At 36.6% G+C, this 24631-nt stretch overlaps 21 non-coding genes across 21 annotated transcripts; all 21 read right to left on the bottom strand.

Annotated features, from left to right (window-relative positions):
* Nucleotides 1-910: 910 nt before the first annotated feature.
* TRNAQ-UUG (transfer RNA glutamine (anticodon UUG)) lies at nucleotides 911-982 on the bottom strand. The gene has a single exon. It is a non-coding gene; the product is annotated as a tRNA-Gln (tRNA).
* Nucleotides 983-1644: 662 nt separating this feature from the next.
* TRNAS-AGA (transfer RNA serine (anticodon AGA)) lies at nucleotides 1645-1726 on the bottom strand. The gene has a single exon. It is a non-coding gene; the product is annotated as a tRNA-Ser (tRNA).
* Nucleotides 1727-2683: 957 nt separating this feature from the next.
* On the bottom strand, nucleotides 2684-2755 carry TRNAQ-CUG (transfer RNA glutamine (anticodon CUG)). Its single transcript has one exon. It is a non-coding gene; the product is annotated as a tRNA-Gln (tRNA).
* Nucleotides 2756-3415: 660 nt separating this feature from the next.
* Nucleotides 3416-3497, bottom strand: TRNAS-AGA (transfer RNA serine (anticodon AGA)). The gene has a single exon. It is a non-coding gene; the product is annotated as a tRNA-Ser (tRNA).
* A 1497-nt stretch (nucleotides 3498-4994) lies between these two features.
* TRNAQ-CUG (transfer RNA glutamine (anticodon CUG)) lies at nucleotides 4995-5066 on the bottom strand. The gene has a single exon. It is a non-coding gene; the product is annotated as a tRNA-Gln (tRNA).
* A 660-nt stretch (nucleotides 5067-5726) lies between these two features.
* TRNAS-AGA (transfer RNA serine (anticodon AGA)) lies at nucleotides 5727-5808 on the bottom strand. Its single transcript has one exon. It is a non-coding gene; the product is annotated as a tRNA-Ser (tRNA).
* A 1498-nt stretch (nucleotides 5809-7306) lies between these two features.
* On the bottom strand, nucleotides 7307-7378 carry TRNAQ-UUG (transfer RNA glutamine (anticodon UUG)). Its single transcript has one exon. It is a non-coding gene; the product is annotated as a tRNA-Gln (tRNA).
* Nucleotides 7379-8038: 660 nt separating this feature from the next.
* Nucleotides 8039-8120, bottom strand: TRNAS-AGA (transfer RNA serine (anticodon AGA)). The gene has a single exon. It is a non-coding gene; the product is annotated as a tRNA-Ser (tRNA).
* A 957-nt stretch (nucleotides 8121-9077) lies between these two features.
* On the bottom strand, nucleotides 9078-9149 carry TRNAQ-UUG (transfer RNA glutamine (anticodon UUG)). Its single transcript has one exon. It is a non-coding gene; the product is annotated as a tRNA-Gln (tRNA).
* Nucleotides 9150-9812: 663 nt separating this feature from the next.
* TRNAS-AGA (transfer RNA serine (anticodon AGA)) lies at nucleotides 9813-9894 on the bottom strand. Its single transcript has one exon. It is a non-coding gene; the product is annotated as a tRNA-Ser (tRNA).
* A 957-nt stretch (nucleotides 9895-10851) lies between these two features.
* Nucleotides 10852-10923, bottom strand: TRNAQ-CUG (transfer RNA glutamine (anticodon CUG)). The gene has a single exon. It is a non-coding gene; the product is annotated as a tRNA-Gln (tRNA).
* A 662-nt stretch (nucleotides 10924-11585) lies between these two features.
* Nucleotides 11586-11667, bottom strand: TRNAS-AGA (transfer RNA serine (anticodon AGA)). Its single transcript has one exon. It is a non-coding gene; the product is annotated as a tRNA-Ser (tRNA).
* Nucleotides 11668-12624: 957 nt separating this feature from the next.
* Nucleotides 12625-12696, bottom strand: TRNAQ-CUG (transfer RNA glutamine (anticodon CUG)). Its single transcript has one exon. It is a non-coding gene; the product is annotated as a tRNA-Gln (tRNA).
* A 660-nt stretch (nucleotides 12697-13356) lies between these two features.
* TRNAS-AGA (transfer RNA serine (anticodon AGA)) lies at nucleotides 13357-13438 on the bottom strand. Its single transcript has one exon. It is a non-coding gene; the product is annotated as a tRNA-Ser (tRNA).
* A 1497-nt stretch (nucleotides 13439-14935) lies between these two features.
* Nucleotides 14936-15007, bottom strand: TRNAQ-CUG (transfer RNA glutamine (anticodon CUG)). The gene has a single exon. It is a non-coding gene; the product is annotated as a tRNA-Gln (tRNA).
* Nucleotides 15008-15667: 660 nt separating this feature from the next.
* On the bottom strand, nucleotides 15668-15749 carry TRNAS-AGA (transfer RNA serine (anticodon AGA)). The gene has a single exon. It is a non-coding gene; the product is annotated as a tRNA-Ser (tRNA).
* Nucleotides 15750-17247: 1498 nt separating this feature from the next.
* Nucleotides 17248-17319, bottom strand: TRNAQ-UUG (transfer RNA glutamine (anticodon UUG)). The gene has a single exon. It is a non-coding gene; the product is annotated as a tRNA-Gln (tRNA).
* Nucleotides 17320-17979: 660 nt separating this feature from the next.
* On the bottom strand, nucleotides 17980-18061 carry TRNAS-AGA (transfer RNA serine (anticodon AGA)). Its single transcript has one exon. It is a non-coding gene; the product is annotated as a tRNA-Ser (tRNA).
* A 1689-nt stretch (nucleotides 18062-19750) lies between these two features.
* TRNAS-AGA (transfer RNA serine (anticodon AGA)) lies at nucleotides 19751-19832 on the bottom strand. Its single transcript has one exon. It is a non-coding gene; the product is annotated as a tRNA-Ser (tRNA).
* A 957-nt stretch (nucleotides 19833-20789) lies between these two features.
* Nucleotides 20790-20861, bottom strand: TRNAQ-UUG (transfer RNA glutamine (anticodon UUG)). Its single transcript has one exon. It is a non-coding gene; the product is annotated as a tRNA-Gln (tRNA).
* Nucleotides 20862-23276: 2415 nt separating this feature from the next.
* On the bottom strand, nucleotides 23277-23358 carry TRNAS-AGA (transfer RNA serine (anticodon AGA)). Its single transcript has one exon. It is a non-coding gene; the product is annotated as a tRNA-Ser (tRNA).
* Between the last annotated feature and the right edge of the window lie 1273 nt (nucleotides 23359-24631).

Genomic DNA, 24631 nt, shown 5'->3' with positions numbered 1-24631 from the left:
CATGATCAAGAGCAGTGATTATCCCTTTGGAAAACATCTCAGAAAATAGAAACAAAATTCCAGGTACCAGTAAAATATAAAAATCTGATTTAATGTCATCATCAATGGGAATCATGTACAGTTTATGACTTTTACCTCTTTATAAGGCGGATTTTCAGTGGGTCCACTCCAAAATCATCCTGAAAATTACTCTGAAAATGCTGAAAACACTGAACAAATTAGTTTCCACGTAAAAAAGACTTGCTGTTCATATGATCAGGCTTTTGGGTGTCTTTTAACCACATCAAGTTTCCAAAAATGCCAAGCGGTTAACTAAAATAAGCATATCATTCTTCACGTGTTTTTCATTTCGAAAAGCTCCATACTTATAATACAATTTAATGGCAAGGTTAGAAAAACTCCTTCAAGGTTCCTGAGTGACTTTTAGTGCGTTTTGTGAGCTACAAAGAAGCGCCACAAAAATAGACTCAAAAGGTTCCCAAAATAATTTTATAAAAATACCTCCAAAAATGTTTGCAAACTGCTTTAGGAAATTCTGAAAAACAAAAGAAAAGATGATTCAGGAAGAAAACGCCAACAATTCCTGAAGCCATTTTAGCTTAAAATCCTTGTCAGTTTAATACACCTGGAAAAAGTGTTATGTGAACATTGACATAAATCATAGGGTATGGTTGCTTTGTGAGACACAATTCGTAAGAGTGTTGTATCTTAAAGTCAATTTTAATTTTCGGTAATCCTGCTTCATAGGTGGATTTGGCCATACAACTCAAAGTGATCACTCCATGGATGTTTGGAACATTCAAATCTTTTTTTGGCATGTTGATTTTAACTCTCTTTTTATGTTAAAACTTGGGCACAGGAGAACTCAGTGTAAGCGGAAAAACTGAAACATATGTACAAAGAGCTGCCCAGGTTCCACTGAGATTTGAACTCAGATCGCTGGATTCAAAGTCCAGAGTGCTAACCATTACACCATGGAACCACACAAAAAAAAATTCATGGCTGCAGTTTTTGTGCTAAAAAGCACATTTGAACTCATGAATGAAGGTGAATACAGGCTCTATAGCTGTAGTGCAAATCTACAATTAATGCACAATGGTAAATTAATATCTCCTAAACTTTTATTCCACAAGTGTGCCAAGGGTTCCATGATAACTCAACAAGGACAGTTTTAAATGTTGATGAAAAGTGGCTAGTAAATAGAGTGCTGGATCTGTTACTTGGAAACAGGGTAAGAAAATAAATAATTGCAAAACTTATACTGTTAGAAAGCTGTTCATCCAGAAGTGGCTAAAAAATTTTCATTGTGTGGTAAAAAGTTTATTCCAAGAGATAACTCAAGGTTGTTGCAAATCAAAGTGCATGTCCCAGTACATCTGCCACAGCAGTGGTCTGTGACTGCTAGACAAAAGAGGGAGAAGCACCACTTACCTGGTGGCACTCATGGCGCTTCTTTTAATTAGTGGCTTGACGCACGTGGGATGCAGCGTCAGATCGGCTTATAGAAAATACATCCAAAAATCAAGTCAGTCTGGTTCTAGAAACCCTGTCTAAATTTTGCATATCACCTTCATGTGTGATAAACCAGGACACACGCAAATTTATCTTCTCAGGTAATCAGACAAAAAACTATAGGAACATATTCGTAGTCGGCAGGATTTGAACCTGCGCGGGGAAACCCCAATGGATTTCTAGTCCATCGCCTTAACCACTCGGCCACGACTACTCAGACATTGACCATTGATGAGTTGCACACACCTTTTCTTATAGCACCATGATCAAGAGCAGTGATTATCCCTTTATAAAACATCTCAGAAAATAGAAACAAAATTCCAGGTACCAGTAAAATATAAAAATCTGATTTAAAGTCATCATCAATGGGAATCATGTACAGTTTAAGACTTTTACCTCTTTATAAGGCGGATTTTCAGTGGGTCCACTCCAAAATCATCCGGGAAATTACTCTGAAAATGCTGAAGACACTGAACAAATTAGTTTCCAAGTAAAAAAGACTTGCTGTTCATATGACCAGGCTTTTGGGTGTCTTTTAACCACATCAAGTTTCCAAAAATGCCAAGCGGTTAACTAAAATAAGCATATCATTCTTCAGGTGTTTTTCATTTCGAATAGCTCCATACTTATAATACAATTTAATGGCAAGGTTAGAAAAACTCCTTCAAGGTTCCTGAGTGACTTTTAGTGCGTTTTGTGAGCTACAAAGAAGTGCCACAAAAATAGACTCAAAAGGTTCCCAAAATAATTTTATAAAAATACCACCAAAAATGTTTGCAAACTGCTTTAGGAAATTCTGAAAAACAAAAGAAAAGATGATTCAGGAAGAAAACGCCAACAATTCCTGAAGCCATTTCAGCTTAAAATCCTTGTCAGTTTAATACACCTGGAAAAAGTGTTATGTGAACATTGACATAAATCATAGGGTATGGATGCTTTGTGTGACACAATTAGTAAGAATGTTGTATCTTAAAGTCAATTTTAAGTTTCGGTAATCCTGCTTCATAGGTGGATTTGGCCATACAACTCAAAGTGATCACTCCATGGATGTTTGGAACATTCAAATCTTTTTTTGGCATGTTGATTTTAACTCTCTTTTCATGTTAAAACTTGGGCACAGGAGAACTCAGTGTAAGCGGTAAAACTGAAACATATGTACAAAGAGCTGCCCAGGTTCCACTGAGATTTGAACTCAGATCGCTGGATTCAGAGTCCAAAGTGCTAACCATTACACCATGGAACCACATGAAAAAACACCTGGCTGCAGTTTTTGTGCTAAAAAGCACATTTGAACTCATGAATGAAGGTGAATACAGGCTCTATAGCTGTAGTGCAAATCTACAATTAATGCACAATGGTAAATTAATATCTCCTAAACTTTTATTCCACAAGTGTGCCAAGGGTTCCATGATAACTCAACAAGGACAGTTTTAAATGTTGATGAAAAGTGGCTAGTAAATAGAGTGCTGGATCTGTTACTTGGAAACAGGGTAAGAAAATAAATAATTGCAAAACTTATACTGTTAGAAAGCTGTTCATCCAGAAGTGGCTAAAAAATTTTCATTGACTGGTAAAAAGTTTCTTCCAAGAGATAACTCAAGGTTGTTGCAAATCAAAGTGCATGTCCCAGTACATCTGCCACAGCAGTGGTCTGTGACTGCTAGACAAAAGAGGGAGAAGCACCACTTACCTGGTGGCACTCATGGCGCTTCTTTTAATTAGTGGCTTGACGCACGTGGGATGCAGCGTCAGATCGGCTTATAGAAAATACATCCAAAAATCAAGTCAGTCTGGTTCTAGAAACCCTGTCTAAATTTTGCATATCACCTTCATGTGTGATAAACCAGGACACACGCAAATTTATCTTCTCAGGTAATCAGACAAAAACCTATAGGAACATATTCGTAGTCGGCAGGATTTGAACCTGCGCGGGGAAACCCCAATGGATTTCTAGTCCATCACCTTAACCACTCGGCCACGACTACTCAGACATTGACCATTGATGAGTTTCACACACCTTTTCTTATAGCACCATGATCAAGAGCAGTGATTATCCCTTTGGAAAACATCTCAGAAAATAGAAACAAAATTCCAGGTACCAGTAAAATATAAAAATCTGATTTAAAGTCATCATCAATGGGAATCATGTACAGTTTAAGACTTTTACCTCTTGATAAGGCGGATTTTCAATGGGTCCACTCCAAAATCATCCTGAAAATGCTGAAAACACTGAACAAATTAGTTTCCACGTAAAAAAGACTTGCTGTTCATATGATCAGGCTTTTGGGTGTCTTTTAACCACATCAAGTTTCCAAAAATGCCAAGCGGTTAACTAAAATAAGCATATCATTCTTCAGGTGTTTTTCATTTCGAATAGCTCCATACTTATAATACAATTTAATGGCAAGGTTAGAAAAACTCCTTCAAGGTTCCTGAGTGACTTTTAGTGCGTTTTGTGAGCTACATAGAAGCGCCACAAAAATAGACTCAAAAGGTTCCCAAAATAATTTTCTAAAAATACCACCAAAAATGTTTGCAAACTGCTTTAGGAAATTCTGAAAAACAAAAGAAAAGATGATCAAGAGCAGTGATTATCCCTTTGGAAAACATCTCAGAAAATAGAAACAAAATTCCAGGTACCAGTAAAATATAAAAATCTGATTTAAAGTCATAATCAATGGGAATCATTTACAGTTTAAGACTTTTACCTCTTTATAAGGCGGATTTTCAGTGGGTCCACTCCAAAATCATCCTGAAAATTACTCTGAAAATGCTGAAAACACTGAACAAATTAGTTTCCACGTAGAATAGACTTGCTGTTCATATGATCAGGCTTTTGGGTGTCTTTTAACCACATCAAGTTTCCAAAAATGCCAAGCGGTTAACTAAAATAAGCATATCATTCTTCAGGTGTTTTTCATTTCGAATAGCTCCATACTTATAATACAATTTAATGGGAAGGTTAGAAAAACTCCTTCAAGGTTCCTGAGTGACTTTTAGTGCGTTTTGTGAGCTACAAAGAAGCGCCACAAAAATAGACTCAAAAGGTTCCCAAAATAATTTTATAAAAATACCACCAAAAATGTTTGCAAACTGCTTTAGGAAATTCTGAAAAACAAAAGAAAAGATGATTCAGGAAGAAAACGCCAACAATTCCTGAAGCCATTTCAGCTTAAAATCCTTGTCAGTTTACAACACCTGGAAAAAGTGTTATGTGAACATTGACATAAATCATAAGGTATGGTGGCTTTGTGTGACACAATTCGTAAGAGTGTTGTATCTTAAAGTCAATTTTAAGTTTCAGTAATCCTGCTTCATAGGTGGATTTGGCCATACAACTCAAAGTGATCACTCCATGGATGTTTGGAACATTCAAATATTTTTTTGGATGTTGATTTTTACTCTCTTTTTATGTTAAAACTTGGGCACATGAGAACTCAGTGTAAGCGGAAAAACTGAAACATATGTACAAAGAGCTGCCCAGGTTCCACTGAGATTTGAACTCAGATTGCTGGATTCAGAATCCAAAGTGCTAACCATTACACCATGGAACCACATAAAAAAACACCTGGCTGCAGTTTTTGTGCTAAAAAGCACATTTGAACTCATGAATGAAGGTGAATACAGGCTCTATAGCTGTAGTGCAAATCTACAATTAATGCACAATGGTAAATTAATATCTCCTAAACTTTTATTCCACAAGTGTGCCAAGGGTTCCATGATAACTCAACAAGGACAGTTTTAAATGTTGATGAAAAGTGGCTAGTAAATAGAGTGCTGGATCTGTTACTTGGAAACAGGGTAAGAAAATAAATAATTGCAAAACTTATACTGTTAGAAAGCTGTTCATCCAGAAGTGGCTAAAAAATTTTCATTGTGTGGTAAAAAGTTTATTCCCAGAGATAACTCAAGGTTGTTGCAAATCAAAGTGCATGTCCCAGTACATCTGCCACAGCAGTGGTCTGTGACTGCTAGACAAAAGAGGGAGAAGCACCACTTACCTGGTGGCACTCATGGCGCTTCTTTTAATTAGTGGCTTGACGCACGTGGGATGCAGCGTCAGATCGGCTTATAGAAAATACATCCAAAAATCAAGTCAGTCTGGTTCTAGAAACCCTGTCTAAATTTTGCATATCACCTTCATGTGTGATAAACCAGGACACACGCAAATTTATCTTCTCAGGTAATCAGACAAAAAACTATAGGAACATATTCGTAGTCGGCAGGATTTGAACCTGCGCGGGGAAACCCCAATGGATTTCTAGTCCATCACCTTAACCACTCGGCCACGACTACTCAGACATTGACCATTGATGAGTTTCACACACCTTTTCTTATAGCACCATGATCAAGAGCAGTGATTATCCCTTTGGAAAACATCTCAGAAAATAGAAACAAAATTCCAGGTACCAGTAAAATATAAAAATCTGATTTAAAGTCATCATCAATGGGAATCATGTACAGTTTAAGACTTTTACCTCTTGATAAGGCGGATTTTCAATGGGTCCACTCCAAAATCATCCTGAAAATGCTGAAAACACTGAACAAATTAGTTTCCACGTAAAAAAGACTTGCTGTTCATATGATCAGGCTTTTGGGTGTCTTTTAACCACATCAAGTTTCCAAAAATGCCAAGCGGTTAACTAAAATAAGCATATCATTCTTCAGGTGTTTTTCATTTCGAATAGCTCCATACTTATAATACAATTTAATGGCAAGGTTAGAAAAACTCCTTCAAGGTTCCTGAGTGACTTTTAGTGCGTTTTGTGTGCTACATAGAAGCGCCACAAAAATAGACTCAAAAGGTTCCCAAAATAATTTTATAAAAATACCACCAAAAATGTTTGCAAACTGCTTTAGGAAATTCTGAAAAACAAAAGAAAAGATGATCAAGAGCAGTGATTATCCCTTTGGAAAACATCTCAGAAAATAGAAACAAAATTCCAGGTACCAGTAAAATATAAAAATCTGATTTAAAGTCATAATCAATGGGAATCATTTACAGTTTAAGACTTTTACCTCTTTATAAGGCGGATTTTCAGTGGGTCCACTCCAAAATCATCCTGAAAATTACTCTGAAAATGCTGAAAACACTGAACAAATTAGTTTCCACGTAAAAAAGACTTGCTGTTCATATGATCAGGCTTTTGGGTGTCTTTTAACCACATCAAGTTTCCAAAAATGCCAAGCGGTTAACTAAAATAAGCATATCATTCTTCAGGTGTTTTTCATTTCGAATAGCTCCATACTTATAATACAATTTAATGGGAAGGTTAGAAAAACTCCTTCAAGGTTCCTGAGTGACTTTTAGTGCATTTTGTGAGCTACAAAGAAGCGCCACAAAAATAGACTCAAAAGGTTCCCAAAATAATTTTATAAAAATACCACCAAAAATGTTTGCAAACTGCTTTAGGAAATTCTGAAAAACAAAAGAAAAGATGATTCAGGAAGAAAACGCCAACAATTCCTGAAGCCATTTCAGCTTAAAATCCTTTTCAGTTTAATACACCTGGAAAAAGTGTTATGTGAACATTGACATAAATCATAGGGTATGGTTGCTTTGTGTGACACAATTCGTAAGAGTGTTGTATCTTAAAGTCAATTTTAAGTTTCAGTAATCCTGCTTCATAGGTGGATTTGGCCATACAACTCAAAGTGATCACTCCATGGATGTTTGGAACATTCAAATCTTTTTTTGGCATGTTGATTTTAACTCTCTTTTTATGTTAAAACTTGGGCACAAGAGAACTCAGAGTAAGCAGAAAAACTGAAACATATGTACAAAGATCTGCCCAGGTTCCACTGAGATTTGAACTCAGATCGCTGGATTCAAAGTCCAGAATGCTAACCATTACACCATGGAACCACATGAAAAAACACCTGGCTGCAGTTTTTGTGCTAAAAAGCACATTTGAACTCATGAATGAAGGTGAATACAGGCTCTAAAGCTGTAGTGCAAATCTACAATTAATACACAATGGTAAATTAATATCTCCTAAACTTTTATTCCACAAGTGTGCCAAGGGTTCCATGATATCTCAACAAGGACAATTTTAAATGTTGATGAAAAGTGGCTAGTAAATAGAGTGCTGGATCTGTTACTTGGAAACAGGGTAAGAAAAAAAATAATTGCAAAACTTATACTGTTAGAAAGCTGTTCATCCAGAAGTGGCTAAAAAATTTTCATTGTGTGGTAAAAAGTTTATTCCAAGAGATAATTCAAGGTTGTTGCAAATCAAAGTGCATGTCCCAGTACATCTGCCACAGCAGTGGTCTGTGACTACTAGACAAAAGAGGGAGAAGCACCACTTACCTGGTGGCACTCATGGCGCTTCTTTTAATTAGTGGCTTGACGCACGTGGGATGCAGCGTCAGATCGGCTTATAGAAAATACATCCAAAAATCAAGTCAGTCTGGTTCTAGAAACCCTGTCTAAATTTTGCATATCACCTTCATGTGTGATAAACCAGGACACACGCAAATTTATCTTCTCAGGTAATCAGACAAAAAACTATAGGAACATATTCGTAGTCGGCAGGATTTGAACCTGCGCGGGGAAACCCCAATGGATTTCTAGCCCATCGCCTTAACCACTCGGCCACGACTACTCAGACATTGACCAATGATGAGTTTCACACACCTTTTCTTATAGCACCATGATCAAGAGCAGTGATTATCCCTTTGGAAAACATCTCAGAAAATAGAAACAAAATTCTAGGTACCAGTAAAATATAAAAATCTGATTTAAAGTCATCATCAATGGGAATCATGTTCAGTTTAAGACTTTTACCTCTTTATAAGGCGGATTTTCAGTGGGTCCACTCCAAAATCATCCTGAAAATTACTCTGAAAATGCTGAAAACACTGAACAAATTAGTTTCCACGTAGAATAGTCTTGCTGTTCATATGATCAGGCTTTTGGGTGTCTTTTAACCACATCAAGTTTCCAAAAATGCCAAGCGGTTAACTAAAATAAGCATATCATTCTTCAGGTGTTTTTCATTTCGAATAGCACCATACTTATAATACAATTTAATGGGAAGGTTAGAAAAACTCCTTCAAGGTTCCTGAGTGACTTTTAGTGCGTTTTGTGAGCTACAAAGAAGCGCCACAAAAATAGACTCAAAAGGTTCCCAAAATAATTTTATAAAAATACCTCCAAAAATGTTTGCAAACTGCTTTAGGAAATTCTGAAAAACAAAAGAAAAGATGATTCAGGAAGAAAACGCCAACAATTCCTGAAGCCATTTCAGCTTAAAATCCTTGTCAGTTTAATACACCTGTAAAAAGTGTTATGTGAACATTGACATAAATCATAGGGTATGGTTGCTTTGTGTGACACAATTCGTAAGAGTGTTGTATCGTAAAGTCAATTTTAAGTTTCGGAAATCCTGCTTCATAGGTGGATTTGGCCATACAACTCAAAGTGATCACTCCATGGATGTTTGGAACATTCAAATCTTTTTTTGGCATGTTGATTTTAACTCTCTTTTTATGTTAAAACTTGGGCACAGGAGAACTCAGTGTAAGCGGAAAAACTGAAACATATGTACAAAGAGCTGGCCAGGTTCCACTGAGATTTGAACTCAGATCGCTGGATTCAAAGTCCAGAGTGCTAACCATTACACCATGAAACCACACAAAAAAAAAATTCATGGCTGCAGTTTTTGTGCTAAAAAGCACATTTGAACTCATGAATGAAGGTGAATACAGGCTCTAAAGCTGTAGTGCAAATCTACAATTAATACACAATGGTAAATTAATATCTCCTAAACTTTTATTCCACAAGTGTGCCAAGGGTTCCATGATATCTCAACAAGGACAGTTTTAAATGTTGATGAAAAGTGGCTAATAAATAGAGTGCTGGATCTGTTACTTGGAAACAGGGTAAGAAAAAAAATAATTGCAAAACTTATACTGTTAGAAAGCTGTTCATCCAGAAGTGGCTAAAAAAATTTCATTGTGTGGTAAAAAATTTATTCCAAGAGATAATTCAAGGTTGTTGCAAATCAAAGTGCATGTCCCAGTACATCTGCCACAGCAGTGGTCTGTGACTGCTAGACAAAAGAGGGAGAAGCACCACTTACCTGGTGGCACTCGTGGCGCTTCTTTTAATTAGTGGCTTGACGCAGGTGGGATGCAGCTTCAGATCGGCTTATAGAAAATACATCCAAAAATCAAGTCAGTCTGGTTCTAGAAACCCTGTCTAAATTTTGCATATCACCTTCATGTGTGATAAACCAGGACACATGCAAATTTATCTTCTCAGGTAATCAGACAAAAAACTATAGGAACATATTCGTAGTCGGCAGGATTTGAACCTGCGCTGGGAAACCCCAATGGATTTCTAGTCCATCGCCTTAACCACTCGGCCACGACTACTCAGACATTGACCATTGATGAGTTTCACACACCTTTTCTTATAGCACCATGATCAAGAGCAGTGATTATCCCTTTGGAAAACATCTCAGAAAATAGAAACAAAATTCCAGGTACCAGTAAAATATAAAAATCTGATTTAATGTCATCATCAATGGGAATCATGTACAGTTTATGACTTTTACCTCTTTATAAGGCGGATTTTCAGTGGGTCCACTCCAAAATCATCCTGAAAATTACTCTGAAAATGCTGAAAACACTGAACAAATTAGTTTCCACGTAAAAAAGACTTGCTGTTCATATGATCAGGCTTTTGGGTGTCTTTTAACCACATCAAGTTTCCAAAAATGCCAAGCGGTTAACTAAAATAAGCATATCATTCTTCACGTGTTTTTCATTTCGAAAAGCTCCATACTTATAATACAATTTAATGGCAAGGTTAGAAAAACTCCTTCAAGGTTCCTGAGTGACTTTTAGTGCGTTTTGTGAGCTACAAAGAAGCGCCACAAAAATAGACTCAAAAGGTTCCCAAAATAATTTTATAAAAATACCTCCAAAAATGTTTGCAAACTGCTTTAGGAAATTCTGAAAAACAAAAGAAAAGATGATTCAGGAAGAAAACGCCAACAATTCCTGAAGCCATTTTAGCTTAAAATCCTTGTCAGTTTAATACACCTGGAAAAAGTGTTATGTGAACATTGACATAAATCATAGGGTATGGTTGCTTTGTGAGACACAATTCGTAAGAGTGTTGTATCTTAAAGTCAATTTTAATTTTCGGTAATCCTGCTTCATAGGTGGATTTGGCCATACAACTCAAAGTGATCACTCCATGGATGTTTGGAACATTCAAATCTTTTTTTGGCATGTTGATTTTAACTCTCTTTTTATGTTAAAACTTGGGCACAGGAGAACTCAGTGTAAGCGGAAAAACTGAAACATATGTACAAAGAGCTGCCCAGGTTCCACTGAGATTTGAACTCAGATCGCTGGATTCAGAGTCCAGAGTGCTAACCATCACACCATGGAACCACACAAAAAAAAATTCATGGCTGCAGTTTTTGTGCTAAAAAGCACATTTGAACTCATGAATGAAGGTGAATACAGGCTCTATAGCTGTAGTGCAAATCTACAATTAATGCACAATGGTAAATTAATATCTCCTAAACTTTTATTCCACAAGTGTGCCAAGGGTTCCATGATAACTCAACAAGGACAGTTTTAAATGTTGATGAAAAGTGGCTAGTAAATAGAGTGCTGGATCTGTTACTTGGAAACAGGGTAAGAAAATAAATAATTGCAAAACTTATACTGTTAGAAAGCTGTTCATCCAGAAGTGGCTAAAAAATTTTCATTGTGTGGTAAAAAGTTTATTCCAAGAGATAACTCAAGGTTGTTGCAAATCAAAGTGCATGTCCCAGTACATCTGCCACAGCAGTGGTCTGTGACTGCTAGACAAAAGAGGGAGAAGCACCACTTACCTGGTGGCACTCATGGCGCTACTTTTAATTAGTGGCTTGACGCACGTGGGATGCAGCGTCAGATCGGCTTATAGAAAATACATCCAAAAATCAAGTCAGTCTGGTTCTAGAAACCCTGTCTAAATTTTGCATATCACCTTCATGTGTGATAAACCAGGACACACGCAAATTTATCTTCTCAGGTAATCAGACAAAAAACTATAGGAACATATTCGTAGTCGGCAGGATTTGAACCTGCACGGGGAAACCCCAATGGATTTCTAGTCCATCGCCTTAACCACTCGGCCACGACTACTCAGACATTGACCATTGATGAGTTGCACACACCTTTTCTTATATCACCATGATCAAGAGCAGTGATTATCCCTTTATAAAACATCTCAGAAAATAGAAACAAAATTCCAGGTACCAGTAAAATATAAAAATCTGATTTAAAGTCATCATCAATGGGAATCATGTACAGTTTAAGACTTTTACCTCTTTATAAGGCGGATTTTCAGTGGGTCCACTCCAAAATCATCCGGGAAATTACTCTGAAAATGCTGAAGACACTGAACAAATTAGTTTCCAAGTAAAAAAGACTTGCTGTTCATATGACCAGGCTTTTGGGTGTCTTTTAACCACATCAAGTTTCCAAAAATGCCAAGCGGTTAACTAAAATAAGCATATCATTCTTCAGGTGTTTTTCATTTCGAATAGCTCCATACTTATAATACAATTTAATGGCAAGGTTAGAAAAACTCCTTCAAGGTTCCTGAGTGACTTTTAGTGCGTTTTGTGAGCTACAAAGAAGTGCCACAAAAATAGACTCAAAAGGTTCCCAAAATAATTTTATAAAAATACCACCAAAAATGTTTGCAAACTGCTTTAGGAAATTCTGAAAAACAAAAGAAAAGATGATTCAGGAAGAAAACGCCAACAATTCCTGAAGCCATTTCAGCTTAAAATCCTTGTCAGTTTAATACACCTGGAAAAAGTGTTATGTGAACATTGACATAAATCATAGGGTATGGATGCTTTGTGTGACACAATTAGTAAGAATGTTGTATCTTAAAGTCAATTTTAAGTTTCGGTAATCCTGCTTCATAGGTGGATTTGGCCATACAACTCAAAGTGATCACTCCATGGATGTTTGGAACATTCAAATCTTTTTTTGGCATGTTGATTTTAACTCTCTTTTCATGTTAAAACTTGGGCACAGGAGAACTCAGTGTAAGCGGTAAAACTGAAACATATGTACAAAGAGCTGCCCAGGTTCCACTGAGATTTGAACTCAGATCGCTGGATTCAGAGTCCAAAGTGCTAACCATTACACCATGGAACCACATGAAAAAACACCTGGCTGCAGTTTTTGTGCTAAAAAGCACATTTGAACTCATGAATGAAGGTGAATACAGGCTCTATAGCTGTAGTGCAAATCTACAATTAATGCACAATGGTAAATTAATATCTCCTAAACTTTTATTCCACAAGTGTGCCAAGGGTTCCATGATAACTCAACAAGGACAGTTTTAAATGTTGATGAAAAGTGGCTAGTAAATAGAGTGCTGGATCTGTTACTTGGAAACAGGGTAAGAAAATAAATAATTGCAAAACTTATACTGTTAGAAAGCTGTTCATCCAGAAGTGGCTAAAAAATTTTCATTGACTGGTAAAAAGTTTCTTCCAAGAGATAACTCAAGGTTGTTGCAAATCAAAGTGCATGTCCCAGTACATCTGCCACAGCAGTGGTCTGTGACTGCTAGACAAAAGAGGGAGAAGCACCACTTACCTGGTGGCACTCATGGCGCTTCTTTTAATTAGTGGCTTGACGCACGTGGGATGCAGCGTCAGATCGGCTTATAGAAAATACATCCAAAAATCAAGTCAGTCTGGTTCTAGAAACCCTGTCTAAATTTTGCATATCACCTTCATGTGTGATAAACCAGGACACACGCAAATTTATCTTCTCAGGTAATCAGACAAAAAACTATAGGAACATATTCGTAGTCGGCAGGATTTGAACCTGCGCGGGGAAACCCCAATGGATTTCTAGTCCATCACCTTAACCACTCGGCCACGACTACTCAGACATTGACCATTGATGAGTTTCACACACCTTTTCTTATAGCACCATGATCAAGAGCAGTGATTATCCCTTTGGAAAACATCTCAGAAAATAGAAACAAAATTCCAGGTACCAGTAAAATATAAAAATCTGATTTAAAGTCATCATCAATGGGAATCATGTACAGTTTAAGACTTTTACCTCTTGATAAGGCGGATTTTCAATGGGTCCACTCCAAAATCATCCTGAAAATGCTGAAAACACTGAACAAATTAGTTTCCACGTAAAAAAGACTTGCTGTTCATATGATCAGGCTTTTGGGTGTCTTTTAACCACATCAAGTTTCCAAAAATGCCAAGCGGTTAACTAAAATAAGCATATCATTCTTCAGGTGTTTTTCATTTCGAATAGCTCCATACTTATAATACAATTTAATGGCAAGGTTAGAAAAACTCCTTCAAGGTTCCTGAGTGACTTTTAGTGCGTTTTGTGAGCTACATAGAAGCGCCACAAAAATAGACTCAAAAGGTTCCCAAAATAATTTTCTAAAAATACCACCAAAAATGTTTGCAAACTGCTTTAGGAAATTCTGAAAAACAAAAGAAAAGATGATCAAGAGCAGTGATTATCCCTTTGGAAAACATCTCAGAAAATAGAAACAAAATTCCAGGTACCAGTAAAATATAAAAATCTGATTTAAAGTCATAATCAATGGGAATCATTTACAGTTTAAGACTTTTACCTCTTTATAAGGCGGATTTTCAGTGGGTCCACTCCAAAATCATCCTGAAAATTACTCTGAAAATGCTGAAAACACTGAACAAATTAGTTTCCACGTAGAATAGACTTGCTGTTCATATGATCAGGCTTTTGGGTGTCTTTTAACCACATCAAGTTTCCAAAAATGCCAAGCGGTTAACTAAAATAAGCATATCATTCTTCAGGTGTTTTTCATTTCGAATAGCTCCATACTTATAATACAATTTAATGGGAAGGTTAGAAAAACTCCTTCAAGGTTCCTGAGTGACTTTTAGTGCGTTTTGTGAGCTACAAAGAAGCGCCACAAAAATAGACTCAAAAGGTTCCCAAAATAATTTTATAAAAATACCACCAAAAATGTTTGCAAACTGCTTTAGGAAATTCTGAAAAACAAAAGAAAAGATGATTCAGGAAGAAAACGCCAACAATTCCTGAAGCCATTTCAGCTTAAAATCCTTGTCAGTTTACAACACCTGGAAAAAGTGTTATGTGAACATTGACATAAATCATAAGGTATGGTGGCTTTGTGTGACACAATTCGTAAGAGTGTTGTATCTTAAAGTCAATTTTAAGTTTCAGTAATCCTGCTTCATAGGTGGATTTGGCCATACAACTCAAAGTGATCACTCCATGGATGTTTGGAACATTCAAATATTTTTTTGGATGTTGATTTTTACTCTCTTTTTATGTTAAAACTTGGGCACATGAGAACTCAGTGTAAGCGGAAAAACTGAAACATATGTACAAAGAGCTGCCCAGGTTCCACTGAGATTTGAACTCAGATTGCTGGATTCAGAATCCAAAGTGCTAACCATTACACCATGGAACCACATAAAAAAACACCTGGCTGCAGTTTTTGTGCTAAAAAGCACATTTGAACTCATGAATGAAGGTGAATACAGGCTCTATAGCTGTAGTGCAAATCTACAATTAATGCACAATGGTAAATTAATATCTCCTAAACTTTTATTCCACAAGTGTGCCAAGGGTTCCATGATAACTCAACAAGGACAGTTTTAAATGTTGATGAAAAGTGGCTAGTAAATAGAGTGCTGGATCTGTTACTTGGAAACAGGGTAAGAAAATAAATAATTGCAAAACTTATACTGTTAGAAAGCTGTTCATCCAGAAGTGGCTAAAAAATTTTCATTGTGTGGTAAAAAGTTTATTCCCAGAGATAACTCAAGGTTGTTGCAAATCAAAGTGCATGTCCCAGTACATCTGCCACAGCAGTGGTCTGTGACTGCTAGACAAAAGAGGGAGAAGCACCACTTACCTGGTGGCACTCATGGCGCTTCTTTTAATTAGTGGCTTGACGCACGTGGGATGCAGCGTCAGATCGGCTTATAGAAAATACATCCAAAAATCAAGTCAGTCTGGTTCTAGAAACCCTGTCTAAATTTTGCATATCACCTTCATGTGTGATAAACCAGGACACACGCAAATTTATCTTCTCAGGTAATCAGACAAAAAACTATAGGAACATATTCGTAGTCGGCAGGATTTGAACCTGCGCAGGGAAACCCCAATGGATTTCTAGTCCATCACCTTAACCACTCGGCCACGACTACTCAGACATTGACCATTGATGAGTTTCACACACCTTTTCTTATAGCACCATGATCAAGAGCAGTGATTATCCCTTTGGAAAACATCTCAGAAAATAGAAACAAAATTCCAGGTACCAGTAAAATATAAAAATCTGATTTAAAGTCATCATCAATGGGAATCATGTACAGTTTAAGACTTTTACCTCTTGATAAGGCGGATTTTCAATGGGTCCACTCCAAAATCATCCTGAAAATGCTGAAAACACTGAACAAATTAGTTTCCACGTAAAAAAGACTTGCTGTTCATATGATCAGGCTTTTGGGTGTCTTTTAACCACATCAAGTTTCCAAAAATGCCAAGCGGTTAACTAAAATAAGCATATCATTCTTCAGGTGTTTTTCATTTCGAATAGCTCCATACTTATAATACAATTTAATGGCAAGGTTAGAAAAACTCCTTCAAGGTTCCTGAGTGACTTTTAGTGCGTTTTGTGTGCTACATAGAAGCGCCACAAAAATAGACTCAAAAGGTTCCCAAAATAATTTTATAAAAATACCACCAAAAATGTTTGCAAACTGCTTTAGGAAATTCTGAAAAACAAAAGAAAAGATGATCAAGAGCAGTGATTATCCCTTTGGAAAACATCTCAGAAAATAGAAACAAAATTCCAGGTACCAGTAAAATATAAAAATCTGATTTAAAGTCATAATCAATGGGAATCATTTACAGTTTAAGACTTTTACCTCTTTATAAGGCGGATTTTCAGTGGGTCCACTCCAAAATCATCCTGAAAATTACTCTGAAAATGCTGAAAACACTGAACAAATTAGTTTCCACGTAAAAAAGACTTGCTGTTCATATGATCAGGCTTTTGGGTGTCTTTTAACCACATCAAGTTTCCAAAAATGCCAAGCGGTTAACTAAAATAAGCATATCATTCTTCAGGTGTTTTTCATTTCGAATAGCTCCATACTTATAATACAATTTAATGGGAAGGTTAGAAAAACTCCTTCAAGGTTCCTGAGTGACTTTTAGTGCATTTTGTGAGCTACAAAGAAGCGCCACAAAAATAGACTCAAAAGGTTCCCAAAATAATTTTATAAAAATACCACCAAAAATGTTTGCAAACTGCTTTAGGAAATTCTGAAAAACAAAAGAAAAGATGATTCAGGAAGAAAACGCCAACAATTCCTGAAGCCATTTCAGCTTAAAATCCTTTTCAGTTTAATACACCTGGAAAAAGTGTTATGTGAACATTGACATAAATCATAGGGTATGGTTGCTTTGTGTGACACAATTCGTAAGAGTGTTGTATCTTAAAGTCAATTTTAAGTTTCAGTAATCCTGCTTCATAGGTGGATTTGGCCATACAACTCAAAGTGATCACTCCATGGATGTTTGGAACATTCAAATCTTTTTTTGGCATGTTGATTTTAACTCTCTTTTTATGTTAAAACTTGGGCACAAGAGAACTCAGAGTAAGCAGAAAAACTGAAACATATGTACAAAGATCTGCCCAGGTTCCACTGAGATTTGAACTCAGATCGCTGGATTCAAAGTCCAGAATGCTAACCATTACACCATGGAACCACATGAAAAAACACCTGGCTGCAGTTTTTGTGCTAAAAAGCACATTTGAACTCATGAATGAAGGTGAATACAGGCTCTAAAGCTGTAGTGCAAATCTACAATTAATACACAATGGTAAATTAATATCTCCTAAACTTTTATTCCACAAGTGTGCCAAGGGTTCCATGATATCTCAACAAGGACAATTTTAAATGTTGATGAAAAGTGGCTAGTAAATAGAGTGCTGGATCTGTTACTTGGAAACAGGGTAAGAAAAAAAATAATTGCAAAACTTATACTGTTAGAAAGCTGTTCATCCAGAAGTGGCTAAAAAATTTTCATTGTGTGGTAAAAAGTTTATTCCAAGAGATAATTCAAGGTTGTTGCAAATCAAAGTGCATGTCCCAGTACATCTGCCACAGCAGTGGTCTGTGACTACTAGACAAAAGAGGGAGAAGCACCACTTACCTGGTGGCACTCATGGCGCTTCTTTTAATTAGTGGCTTGACGCACGTGGGATGCAGCGTCAGATCGGCTTATAGAAAATACATCCAAAAATCAAGTCAGTCTGGTTCTAGAAACCCTGTCTAAATTTTGCATATCACCTTCATGTGTGATAAACCAGGACACACGCAAATTTATCTTCTCAGGTAATCAGACAAAAAACTATAGGAACATATTCGTAGTCGGCAGGATTTGAACCTGCGCGGGGAAACCCCAATGGATTTCTAGCCCATCGCCTTAACCACTCGGCCACGACTACTCAGACATTGACCAATGATGAGTTTCACACACCTTTTCTTATAGCACCATGATCAAGAGCAGTGATTATCCCTTTGGAAAACATCTCAGAAAATAGAAACAAAATTCTAGGTACCAGTAAAATATAAAAATCTGATTTAAAGTCATCATCAATGGGAATCATGTTCAGTTTAAGACTTTTACCTCTTTATAAGGCGGATTTTCAGTGGGTCCACTCCAAAATCATCCTGAAAATTACTCTGAAAATGCTGAAAACACTGAACAAATTAGTTTCCACGTAGAATAGTCTTGCTGTTCATATGATCAGGCTTTTGGGTGTCTTTTAACCACATCAAGTTTCCAAAAATGCCAAGCGGTTAACTAAAATAAGCATATCATTCTTCAGGTGTTTTTCATTTCGAATAGCTCCATACTTATAATACAATTTAATGGGAAGGTTAGAAAAACTCCTTCAAGGTTCCTGAGTGACTTTTAGTGCGTTTTGTGAGCTACAAAGAAGCGCCACAAAAATAGACTCAAAAGGTTCCCAAAATAATTTTATAAAAATACCACCAAAAATGTTTGCAAACTGCTTTAGGAAATTCTGAAAAACAAAAGAAAAGATGATTCAGGAAGAAAACGCCAACAATTCCTGAAGCCATTTCAGCTTAAAATCCTTGTCAGTTTACAACACCTGGAAAAAGTGTTATGTGAACATTGACATAAATCATAAGGTATGGTTGCTTTGTGTGACACAATTCGTAAGAGTGTTGTATCTTAAAGTCAATTTTAAGTTTCAGTAATCCTGCTTCATAGGTGGATTTGGCCATACAACTCAAAGTGATCACTCCATGGATGTTTGGAACATTCAAATATTTTTTTGGCATGTTGATTTTTACTCTCTTTTTATGTTAAAACTTGGGCACATGAGAACTCAATGTAAGCGGAAAAACTGAAACATATGTACAAAGAGCTGCCCAGGTTCCACTGAGATTTGAACTCAGATCGCAGGATTCAGAGTCCAAAGTGCTAACCATTACACCATGGAACCACATGAAAAAACACCTGGCTGCAGTTTTTGTGCTAAAAAGCACATTTGAACTTATGAATGAAGGTGAATACAGGCTCTATAGCTGTAGTGCAAATCTACAATTAATGCACAATGGTAAATTAATATCTCCTAAACTTTTATTCCACAAGTGTGCCAAGGGTTCCATGATAACTCAACAAGGACAGTTTTAAATGTTGATGAAAAGTGGCTAGTAAATAGAGTGCTGGATCTGTTACTTGGAAACAGGGTAAGAAAATAAATAATTGCAAAACTTATACTGTTAGAAAGCTGTTCATCCAGAAGTGGCTAAAAAATTTTCATTGTGTGGTAAAAAGTTTATTCCAAGAGATAACTCAAGGTTGTTGCAAATCAAAGTGCATGTCCCAGTACATCTGCCACAGCAGTGGTCTGTGACTGCTAGACAAAAGAGGGAGAAGCACCACTTACCTGGTGGCACTCACGGCGCTTCTTTTAATTAGTGGCTTGACGCACGTGGGATGCAGCGTCAGATCGGCTTATAGAAAATACATCCAAAAATCAAGTCAGTCTGGTTCTAGAAACCCTGTCTAAATTTTGCATATCACCTTCATGTGTGATAAACCAGGACACACGCAAATTTATCTTCTCAGGTAATCAGACAAAAAACTATAGGAACATATTCGTAGTCGGCAGGATTTGAACCTGCGCGGGGAAACCCCAATGGATTTCTAGTCCATCGCCTTAACCACTCGCCCACGACTACTCAGGCATTGACCATTGATGAGTTTCACACACCTTTTCTTATAGCACCATGATCAAGAGCAGTGATTATCCCTTTATAAAACATCTCAGAAAATAGAAACAAAATTCCAGGTACCAGTAAAATATAAAAATCTGATTTAAAGTCATCATCAATGGGAATCATGTTCAGTTTAAGACTTTTACTTCTTTATAAGGCGGATTTTCAGTGGGTCCACTCCAAAATCATCCTGAAAATTACTCTGAAAATGCTGAAAACACTGAACAAATTAGTTTCCACGTAGAATAGTCTTGCTGTTCATATGATCAGGCTTTTGGGTGTCTTTTAACCACATCAAGTTTCCAAAAATGCCAAGCGGTTAACTAAAATAAGCATATCATTCTTCAGGTGTTTTTCATTTCGAATAGCTCCATACTTATAATACAATTTAATGGGAAGGTTAGAAAAACTCCTTCAAGGTTCCTGAGTGACTTTTAGTGCGTTTTGTGAGCTACAAAGAAGCGCCACAAAAATAGACTCAAAAGGTTCCCAAAATAATTTTATAAAAATACCACCAAAAATGTTTGCAAACTGCTTTAGGAAATTCTGAAAAACAAAAGAAAAGATGATTCAGGAAGAAAACGCCAACAATTCCTGAAGCCATTTCAGCTTAAAATCCTTGTCAGATTACAACACCTGGAAAAAGTGTTATCTGAACATTGACATAAATCATAAGGTATGGTTGCTTTGTGTGACACAATTCGTAAGAGTGTTGTATCTTAAAGTCAATTTTAAGTTTCGGTAATCCTGCTTCATAGGTGGATTTGGCCATACAACTCAAAGTGATCACTCCATGGATGTTTGGAACATTCAAATATTTTTTTGGCATGTTGATTTTTACTCTCTTTTTATGTTAAAACTTGGGCACAGGAGAACTCAGTGTAAGCGGAAAAACTGAAACATATGTACAAAGAGCTGGCCAGGTTCCACTGAGATTTGAACTCAGATGGCTGGATTCAAAGTCCAGAGTGCTAACCATTACACCATGGAATCACATGAAAAAACACCTGGCTGCAGTTTTTGTGCTAAAAAGATCATTTGAACTCATGAATGAAGGTGAATACAGGCTCTAAAGCTGTAGTGCAAATCTACAATTAATACACAATGGTAAATTAATATCTCCTAAACTTTTATTCCACAAGTGTGCCAAAGGTTCCATGATATCTCAACAAAGACAGTTTTAAATGTTGATGAAACGTGGCTAGTAAATAGAGTGCTGGATCTGTTACTTGGAAACAGGGTAAGAAAAAAAATAATTGCAAAACTTAAACTGTTAGAAAGCTGTTCATCCAGAAGTGGCTAAAAAATTTTCATTGTGTGGTAAAAAGTTTATTCCAAGAGATAATTCAAGGTTGTTGCAAATCAAAGTGCATGTCCCAGTACATCTGCCACAGCAGTGGTCTGTGACTGCTAGACAAAAGAGGGAGAAGCACCACTTACCTGGTGGCACTCATGGCGCTTCTTTTAATTAGTGGCTTGACGCAGGTGGGATGCAGCGTCAGATCGGCTTATAGAAAATACATCCAAAAATCAAGTCAGTCTGGTTCTAGAAACCTTGTCTAAAGTTTGCATATCACCTTCATGTGTGATAAACCAGGACACACGCAAATTTATCTTCTCAGGTAATCAGACAAAAAACTATAGGAACATATTCGTAGCCTGCGCGGGGAAACCCCAATGGATTTCTAGTCCATCGCCTTAACCACTCGGCCACGACTACTCAGACATTGAACATTGATGAGTTTCACACACCTTTTCTTATAGCACCATGATCACGAGCAGTGATTATCCCTTTGGAAAACATCTCAGAAAATAGAAACAAAATTCCAGGTACCAGTAAAATATAAAAATCTGATTTAAAGTCATCATCAATGGGAATCATGTACAGTTTAAGACTTTTACCTCTTTATAAGGCGGATTTTCAGTGGGTCCACTCCAAAATCATCCTGAAAATTACTCTGAAAATGCTGAAAACACTGAACAAATTAGTTTCCACGTAGAATAGACTGGCTGTTCATATGATCAGGCTTTTGGGTGTCTTTTAACCACATCAAGTTTCCAAAAATGCCAAGCGGTTAACTAAAATAAGCATATCATTCTTCAGGTGTTTTTCATTTCGAATAGCTCCATACTTATAATACAATTTAATGGCAAAGTTAGAAAAACTCCTTCAAGGTTCCTGAGTGACTTTTAGTGCGTTTTGTGAGCTACAAAGAAGCGCCACAAAAATAGACTCAAAAGGTTCCCAAAATAATTTTATAAAAATACCACCAAAAATGTTTGCAAACTGCTTTAGGAAATTCTGAAAAACAAAAGAAAAGATGATTCAGGAAGAAAACGCCAACAATTCCTGAAGCCATTTCAGCTTAAAATCCTTGTCAGTTTAATACACCTGGAAAAAGTGTTATGTGAACACTGACATAAATCATAGGGTATAGTTGCTTTGTGTGACACAATTCGTAAGAGTGCTGTATCTTAAAGTCAATTTTAAGTTTCGGTAATCCTGCTTCATAGGTGGATTTGGCCACACAACTCAAAGTGATCACTAGATGGATGTTTGGAACATTCAAATCTTTTTTTGGCATGTTGATTTTAACTCTCTTTTTATGTTAAAACTTGGGCACAGGAGAACTCAGTGTAAGCGGAAAAACTGAAACATATGTACAAAGAGCTGCCCAGGTTCCACTGAGATTTGAACTCAGATCGCTGGATTCAGAGTCCAGAGGGCTAACCAATACACCATGGAACCACATGAAAAAACACCTGGCTGCAGTTTTTGTGCTAAAAAGCACATTTGAACTCATGAATGAAGGTAAATACAGGCTCTAAAGCTGTAGTGCAAATCTACAATTAATACACAATGGTAAATTAATATCTCCTAAACTTTTATTCCACAAGTGTGCCAGGGGTTCCATGATATCTCAACAATGACAGTTTTAAATGTTGATGAAAAGTGGCTAGTAAATAGAGTGCTGGATCTGTTATTTGGAAACAGGGTAAGAAAAAAATAATTGCAAAACTTATACTGTTAGAAAGCTGTTCATCCAGAAGTGTCTAAAAAATTTTCATTGTGTGGTTAAAAGTTTATTCCAAGAGATAATTCAAGGTTGTTGCAAATCAAAGTGCATGTCCCAGTACATCTGCCACAGCAGTGGTCTGTGACTGCTAGACAAAAGAGGGAGAAGCACCACTTACCTGGTGGCACTCATGGCGCTTCTTTTAATTAGTGGCTTGATGCACGTGGGATGCAGCGTCAGATCGGCTTATAGAAAATACATACAAAAATCAAGTCAGTCTGGTTCTAGAAACCCTGTCTAAAGTTTGCATATCACCTTCATGTGTGATAAACCAGGACACACGCACATTTATCTTCTCGGGTAATCAGACAAAATACTACAGGAACATATTCGTAGTCGGCAGGATTTGAACCTGCGCAGGGAAACCCCAATGGATTTCTAGTCCATCGCCTTAACCACTCGGCCACGACTACTCAGACATTGACCATTGATGAGTTTCACACACCTTTTCTTATAGCACCATGATCAAGAGCAGTGATTATCCCTTTGGAAAACATCTCAGAAAATAGAAACAAAATTCCAGGTACCAGTAAAATATAAAAATCTGATTTAAAGTCATCATCAATGGGAATCATGTACAGTTTAAGACTTTTACCTCTTGATAAGGCGGATTTTCAATGGGTCCACTCCAAAATCATCCTGAAAATGCTGAAAACACTGAACAAATTAGTTTCCACGTAAAAAAGACTTGCTGTTCATATGATCAGGCTTTTGGGTGTCTTTTAACCACATCAAGTTTCCAAAAATGCCAAGCGGTTAACTAAAATAAGCATATCATTCTTCAGGTGTTTTTCATTTCGAATAGCTCCATACTTATAATACAATTTAATGGCAAGGTTAGAAAAACTCCTTCAAGGTTCCTGAGTGACTTTTAGTGCGTTTTGTGTGCTACATAGAAGCGCCACAAAAATAGACTCAAAAGGTTCCCAAAATAATTTTATAAAAATACCACCAAAAATGTTTGCAAACTGCTTTAGGAAATTCTGAAAAACAAAAGAAAAGATGATCAAGAGCAGTGATTATCCCTTTGGAAAACATCTCAGAAAATAGAAACAAAATTCCAGGTACCAGTAAAATATAAAAATCTGATTTAAAGTCATAATCAATGGGAATCATTTACAGTTTAAGACTTTTACCTCTTTATAAGGCGGATTTTCAGTGGGTCCACTCCAAAATCATCCTGAAAATTACTCTGAAAATGCTGAAAACACTGAACAAATTAGTTTCCACGTAAAAAAGACTTGCTGTTCATATGATCAGGCTTTTGGGTGTCTTTTAACCACATCAAGTTTCCAAAAATGCCAAGCGGTTAACTAAAATAAGCATATCATTCTTCAGGTGTTTTTCATTTCGAATAGCTCCATACTTATAATACAATTTAATGGGAAGGTTAGAAAAACTCCTTCAAGGTTCCTGAGTGACTTTTAGTGCATTTTGTGAGCTACAAAGAAGCGCCACAAAAATAGACTCAAAAGGTTCCCAAAATAATTTTATAAAAATACCACCAAAAATGTTTGCAAACTGCTTTAGGAAATTCTGAAAAACAAAAGAAAAGATGATTCAGGAAGAAAACGCCAACAATTCCTGAAGCCATTTCAGCTTAAAATCCTTTTCAGTTTAATACACCTGGAAAAAGTGTTATGTGAACATTGACATAAATCATAGGGTATGGTTGCTTTGTGTGAC

The sequence above is a fragment of the Ranitomeya imitator genome, chromosome 9 (genome assembly GCF_032444005.1).
Source record: "Ranitomeya imitator isolate aRanImi1 chromosome 9, aRanImi1.pri, whole genome shotgun sequence".
Taxonomy (NCBI): Eukaryota; Metazoa; Chordata; class Amphibia; order Anura; family Dendrobatidae; genus Ranitomeya; species Ranitomeya imitator.
This window is presented reverse-complemented; position numbering and strand designations above follow the sequence as displayed.